Source organism: Sinocyclocheilus anshuiensis, unplaced genomic scaffold (genome assembly GCF_001515605.1).
Source record: "Sinocyclocheilus anshuiensis isolate Anshui unplaced genomic scaffold, SAMN03320099.WGS_v1.1 scaffold1625, whole genome shotgun sequence".
Taxonomy (NCBI): Eukaryota; Metazoa; Chordata; class Actinopteri; order Cypriniformes; family Cyprinidae; genus Sinocyclocheilus; species Sinocyclocheilus anshuiensis.
In genome coordinates, this window is record NW_015539802.1 from 697,075 (window position 1) to 704,943 (window position 7,869).

Genomic DNA, 7,869 nt, shown 5'->3' on the forward strand with positions numbered 1-7,869 from the left:
CTGTATTTAAAGGGATAGTTCACCCAAAAATGAAAATTCTGTCATTAATTACTCACCCTCATGTCGTTCCAAACCCGTAAGACCTTCATTCATCTTCGGAACTCAAATGAAGATATTTTTGATGAAATCTGAGAGCTTTCTGACCCGGCACAGACAGCAACACAACTACCATGTTCAAGGTGTTGAAAGGTAGTAAGTACATCAAGATAGTCCATGTGACATCAGTGGTTCAAGATGAGCGAAGGTCTTACGGGTTTGGAATGACATGAGGGTGAGTAATTAATGACAGAATTTTCATTTTTGGGTGAACTACTCCTTTAAATTCCTTTAAAAACTTTACAGTGTGTATGTGGCCAAATACTCAGAGAAGATAAATAGCTTCTCTAAAGAAAATTCTTAGATTAAAAATGACTATCACACCCTTGATGATGCATCATAGTATTGAAAACTTGTCAAAACAGCGATTTAAAGAAACCTTGATGCTAATACATCTGACACCCATCCTGTATAATCACTGATGTGTTGACTGGCTCTTAAAAATAAAGGTTCTTTATTGGCATCTGTGGGTTCCATGAAAAATGTTTAACAACGGTTCTTTTAAGAACTGTTCACTGAAAGGTTCTTTGGGGAACCAAATATGTTTCTTCCATGGCATCACTGCGAAAAACCCTTTTTGGAACCTTTATTTTAAAGAGTGTGGAGGATCATTTGCGAGAAGAATTAAATTCTGGGTTATCAGGGCAAGCAGTAATTGCAGTTTGGCTCTCTGTGTATATACTAGATAAAGGCCTTTGTCCTGAGGGAAAGCTGTGTTGCACTGAGTGCCATCATTATTAAAAAGGGATATCATTTAACGCTACTAGCGTAAAATAAGGAAAGAGTAGAGTGGAGTGCTGTTTATGAAACAAAATAAATAGTTTTCTGAAACACAATCCCTCTTTCAGTAAACAAAGATCAGTTACGTCTTTGGCCATGACCCAGAAGTGATGCAGTGTAATTGATTTCTTCTCAAGAGACCAGATAAGGTTGGCATTATGGAAAATAGAGGATGTATAAAAAAGGCAGCAATGAAAAGAACCTCTAGGGAGTTGACTGGGGTTTTTTTAAATACTGAAATGGGTAAGATTTATCTGGAAAATTTGGATAATATTTTATTATTTTCTACATCTTATTTCTGTATTCAGTAGCATGTACAATCCCCTCTTACTGAACCTTGTTAACTATAACTATTTTATTTTCAGTTTAGTTTAGTTTTCATCAGTGTAGTAACAAGTTTTTATGATGTTTTCCCTAGTAAAAAAGTAATATATTTAAAATACATTTATTTCATACTAAGTATAGTTCAAATCTATTGACATATTTACTGACATATCGCTCAAGACTTTCTGATGTAAAAATTATAATTAAACATTATTTGGAGTACTGCTTGTGCACAATGCACATTTATTAAAATCAAGCCTAAAATGTGTTTTAATGCCACCATTGATGAGGATTGTTTGATATTTGAATAATATCGGTCTTTAAATGCAAGATATTTAAACCTGAAGTATACTTGCAGTAGTTCCGCTTTAGCATAATCAAATATACTTCAGTATATCTTTAGTTGGACCTAAGAACTTCTTCCGTACAATTAAAGTGCATTAAATACAAATTAGTTGTTCCAATTTAGCAGACTTAATAAGTCAATGAACAATTATAATTAAGCAAGCAAATAAAAGACATCTCATCTATGAGGGAACCGAACAAGAACAAGAAGATCCAACAAATTCTAGGACTTCTGGATGCAGCATCTCTTCCCTAATGCAAACTGACCATTTAACAAGTGCCTTTTACCACCAGGACAAAACGGAAGTAAAGGAGGCTTTACTTGAAGTAAACCGAATAAGACGTGTTCTGTGAGTCATACAGTGACACCGAGGTGCTTTAGTGAGGACCGTGTTGTTTTCCCCAACAACAAAATATGAATCACTAAAGTTCTGAAGGACCTGCTGAGCCAAAAGAAGGTGGTCTGAAGACAAAAGGAGGAGGCAAAGAGGATACAGGAAGACATGAAAACGGTACTTGAGATAGGGGAGAGATGATAACAGCACAAGCGTGATTGCAAACTTAGTCAGAACAGCATGAAGGAGGTGTGGAGTGGGATGAAAACCATCACTGACTGCAAACTGGCCAGTAGCCATGCATTAAAGCAAAGCTTGCTTTCGTCAAATTTGGTTTTCAGTTGCCCACTATAACCCTTTCGTGCAGTGAGGACACTGAAGCCTCCATCCCACTCCCTCAGTCTCAGCCTGGCTATCTCTGCTGATCAGTTGTGAAGGGAATTGAGGAAGCTCCACACAGCGGCACAGCCTGATATAATCAGCCTCAGGGAGCTCGAGACACAAGCTAACCAATTCTGCAGGCTTCTCAAACACCTGCTCTCTCCTTCAGGTTGATAAAGGTGCTTCAATTCAGGAGCTGACAAAGATGACATTCAGCCTTAGGGAATATATAGGCTCTCCGATCATGAAGTCCTTTAAGGGGCTGGACCCGAAATAGCTAGAATCCCTGGTCGTCTAAACTGGATTCATTGTAGCTTGATGGTCTGATCTTTATGCTCCAGATAGGCCCTCTTTTTGCCCACTTCTGGACTTTGGGTTTGTCAAAATTTTAAAAAATTCTCAATGTTCTCCACATTTTGAAAATAAATGTACTGAATATTTTTCTAAAAGACTGCACTTGCAGATAATATAACACTTTTATGATGTTTCTTAACACACTTAAGTACACTTTTAAAACGTAGGTTTTATAATAATGTCAAATTAAAAGCTTTACTTAGAAGCACATTTTAAATTATGTTTTAATAGTCATTCTTTAAAGAAGTACATTTATTTTGATATGTTGACTAACCTACTAAATTACATGTAAAGTAGTTGATTATAAATTAACTAATGTGTGTTATTCAATATTACATTTAAAGATATTATTTGAAATGTAGCTAAATTGCAACTTTATCATGACAAATGTGCAATTACAAACATATATGCATGACAAATAAGTTTCGATAGAAATGACATTCAGGTATATGAGTATTACAAAATTATGTTAAGTCCTACTTAAGTCGGTCAAAAAAGCACTGCTAAGTTAATCTAAATTTAAACTGTAAACAATTTCATTTAATTGCAAAAAAAGTGTCTTACAAAATAAGTATAGCCACAATAAGTGCTTAAGTGTATTTCTTTGTCATAAGAGTCAGCACATGGATCCAACACACCATAAATATTTAGAGGTATGAAGTACTGAATGTGTTATGAAGTACTAAATACTAAATGTGACCACACAAATACAAGAGAAAGAAAAAGGGGCAGGCAAAACATAAAAAATTTAAAAGCAGATTACTTTGATGTCATGGGCTGGAATGGGCTTTGAAAAGCAGATTTTAAAACTGTGGATTATAGAAAGGCAAAGGTGCTTAGAGGGAACGAGTGCAGTGCTGTCTTAATTTCACTGAACATTCCCATATTAACAACAGGTGTATCTGAGCAACATGGCTGTTTATTTGTAGTTTTTGTATTTTCGCTTTTTATAGTACACTGTGGGGCTTTGACTTTTTATTGCTCAGTTTTATTGTTGTTTTATATTAGTTTTATGCTTTCATATTAAATGTGCTGCTGTAACAACAATGAACTTTTACTGTTGCAATTATCACTCAACAGTGACCATTAGCATTTTTTAAAAATGTTTCTGAGCCATATTGTAACAGCATATGAGCTCAGCGAAGAGCCAACACCCCAACTGTGGAAGTCAGATAAAGTCAAATATGATAGACAGTCTGTTTTGCCAAGCATAAGTTTAATTGCTAGCATTGTAAAAAAGCAGCAAACAACAACTAGTCAGCAACTAGTTCCTTGTGAAAAAGAAGTGTGCTTGCTTTTATTGAATGTGCACTTGCAATACTATAAAATCTATTTATAGAATTATACTTTATTTTATATTACTTTTTTAAATGTACTTAATTGTGTTATAAAAAACAAAGTCATGGATTTGTACTTTAAGTATACTTAAATTGCCTTTTATTTCATTTATATTATCTGCAAATACAGTTTTTAAATATACTTTATTTTTAAAAATTAAAAAAACTATTTTATATTTTTCACAATAGCTGCTAAGCTAAACTGCATGAAATAAGAACATGATGCTCATGTTCTGCTTTAGACTGCTCAGCCTACACATTTTGCTCATCACTAATTAGCATTTACTTATTTAGTCTTTGATGGGCTGTATATATGAAATATGCTTAAAGTTACCATGAATTTCTTCCCTTGATCTGCTGTAGGCTTTGACTGACTCATCATGCTAATCACACACGCTGATGTGCAAGTGTTGACTGGTATGAAGAACAGGGAAGTGCTATACGTACCCTGTTGAAAAAAACAGCATATGCTGGTTAGATATGTTTTGATGCTGGTTTAAGCTGGTCCTTTACTGGTTTATGCTGGTCCTTTGCTGGTTTATGCTGGTCCTTTTGCTGGTTTATGCTGGTCCTTTGCCAGCACATGACCAGCATAAACCAGCAAAAGGACCAGCATAAACCAGCAAAGGACCAGCTTAAACCAGCATCCCAGCGTCAAAACATACCTAACCAGCATATGCTGGTTTTTTCAACAGGGTATGGACTGATGCACTAATAATTTCACCAAGCTTAGCTATTAGCAATATTACTGACATATTAATACTTACTTATCATTTAGCTAGTACTTTTACAAATAGGTGACTTATATTACACGTAGAAACAGCCTAGAACAACATGGCATTACGGGACAATACTGATAAAAATGCTAATGAAATGACCAGTGCTAATCTTCAACTGTTACCCCAGTAGATGGCGACAAACGTCTTTTTGAGTGAGTGATCTGAATAATTAATTCAAGCGATTCATTCAAAACACTGATTCGTTCAGCTGAATCATTCACTCAACCAATTTGTTCAAGACACTGATTCATTCAGGAGCCCTGCTGTGTGTTTTGCTGTGGATATGTTGGCAAATATTTTTGCTGGTGGAGTAAAAATAGACAAAATAAGTGGCAATATTTGGTATAAAATGTAAGTTGTATAATATTAACTTCTTATTTGTTGAACCGTTGTATGAAAGCAGTATCATAATCGTGTTTATGCACCGCAGGTGTGATTCAGATATATTGCTAGTGTGATATTGCTTAAGTATAATTTGATCGCATACGATATTAGTTTATAGCTAATAACGAATAGAACAGGCCAAGAGAGCTGGCCTGAGGTGTGTGTCTGTGTGTGTGTGTGTGTACTGTATGTGTATGTTTCTAATAGTGCAAAGACAGTGTAGAAAAAGTGGTGGAAAGAATAGCTCTGAGAAAACTACAAGCATCAGCTATCTGCTCTTGCCTCTGCAACATCGCAGAACCAGAGACATGAAATGGACAGCAGGGCAGAATCTGCAGACCCCCTCTTCTAGCAAGCTTTGATATCTGTATGATGCCTTATTATAAGTCTAGAGATGCTCCGAGTCCCTTCTGGGGTTGTAACAATAAACCAAATGCTTCTGTTATAAATTTCACCACACAGCATGCAAGATGTCAGAGATTAGGATCTATCTCAATCTGTATCCCAATCTTTTTCTCATTATTGCTTATTACATTGTGAGTCTGCTGGGGTTGTGGGATGGTGTGTGTCAAGAGAGCCAGAAGTAGGAGTTTTTGCGAAGATTATTAGAGAGAAAAGAAACACATACAGTAGGAACCAAGTGCTAAACCAGGATGATTCATGAGTTTTCAAACTATGTGAGACCAAAGATGCCTAAATGAAATACTTGGCTTTAAATCATTAAAGTACAATCTGAAAATGTCTGAAAATATAATATTGCTTTACAACTAATTTTGCATAATGTTCAATGTGTAAACCTTAAAATAAAAACCTAGCTGTCAATAAATAGAAATTAAAGTAAATTAAATTTTATATATATATATATATATATATATATATATATATATAATTTTATGTTTAGCACAATTGACAATCATGAGAATATAAAGTCATAGTTGATCTCATGAAATGTAATTAATTTGATTATTAATGAATACATATAAAGTTCTATATAAATAATCATGAAATTATTCTGTTACAAATGTAACACATATAATTATTAAAATACATTTTAAAAATAAAAGTATGTGGTCACTGACCATCTCAACTTTTCTTCTTTGATCATATGCAATAGCGCTTTGTTATGCATTATTTTAAGGCTGAATTTAACAAATGTTTCTAGCCTCAAAGGCAATAAAAGCATTCAGATCAATTGTGCTTGGTTTGAAAAAGCTAAAAGCTTTTTTTTTTTTAATAAACTATCAATAAACGAAACATTATTTTTTGTGTCCTTGTTTTTTAAACTACCGTAGGCTTTGCGGCGTATTGATTCAGCGTTGACAGATGAAATTACAAGGTGATGAATTGTGTATTTAAAGGTCATAGGGTCGCAGGTCAATAAGCAGGCAAATGCTGTGAAAATTGAAATGTACAACGCTTTGCCAGGAAACATGATTAATTAAACTAATACATCAGATTAAACCGGGCAAGCGAAGAGGCAGGATTCCCTTGGCCATTTAATGAGCATGCTCCCACATATAATTATGTATATCTACTTAAGGCAGGGAAGGTGACAGCATACTAAAGAAATTACAATACGCACTACAATTTAGAAATACACACAATTAAAAACCATGACGTTCATAGGACACAACAGCATCATTCTGAACCTGTGAGATTGCACTGCTTCAGAATTAAGTGATCAAAGGTTCTTCTGATAAAGGATATGCGGCTAAAAGCGGTAGTGTAAAAATAGGCTCAGAACCGGGTTGTTGCTATGGAAGAGTATGTAGAAATCCTGGAATTCCTCACCCACACACACACACACTGATACACAAGGAGTGCTCCATGTTGATGTGCTGCTGTTTTTACTTTACAGTTGCATTTATCCACCCCCTTCCTGTTCTTTTCTATTAGATGGACAGGAAACTTGGAGTAATTGTACTGTACAAAGCACTTGTAGTTAGATGTGAAAAGATGATCTGCAAATATTGTAAGACAAAGCTGTCTTGCAAAAACAGAGCATTTTGAACCAAACATGCTTGTGATGTATATCTGATGATACTGCTACAAAATCGTTCTGAAGTATTACATGCTAATGCGATGAAGTTGATCTTACATGTAATCAAATCCAGTGGGACCAATGTCTGACAAATTGCAAATGGATTATTTTTTTTATTTGATGTTGATTTTCATGAATTTAATGCATAATGAAATTGTATAAATACAAATAATATTTTTTTTTATAAAATGTTAAAACCTAACAGGATTTTTGTGTGTTTATTTGTTTATTTATTTTTAGTTATCTGATGTACAATACAGGTCAAAAGTTTGGGTTATGTAAGATTTTTTTTTTTTTTTTATTTCATTATGTGCTCTCTTATGCACACCAAGGCTGCATAGCTACAGTACAAACATTAATATTGTGAAATATTATTACAATTTAAAATAACTGTTTATTTTATTTTTATCTATTTTAAAATGTAATTTATTCCTGTGATGAAAAACTGAATTTTCAGCATCATTACTCCAGTCTTTAGTGTCACATGATCCTTCATAAATCATTCTAATATTCTGATATGCTGTTCAAGAAACATTTCTTTTTATTATCAATGTTAAAGGGGTCATATGATGCTGCTAAAAAGAACATTATTTGGTGTATTTGGTGTAATGAAATGTGTTTATGCGGTTTAAGGTTTAAAAAACACATTATTTCCCACATACTGTACATTATTGTTTCTCCTCTATGCCCCGCCTTTCTGAAACGCGTTGATT

General features: G+C 34.2%; 1 protein-coding gene across 1 annotated transcript in view; it reads left to right on the plus strand.

Annotated features, from left to right (window-relative positions):
• Positions 1-7,869, plus strand: part of LOC107683884 (solute carrier family 12 member 5-like) — a 59,476-nt gene that overhangs the window by 26,154 nt on the left and 25,453 nt on the right. The gene's annotated exons all lie outside the window — the stretch shown is intronic.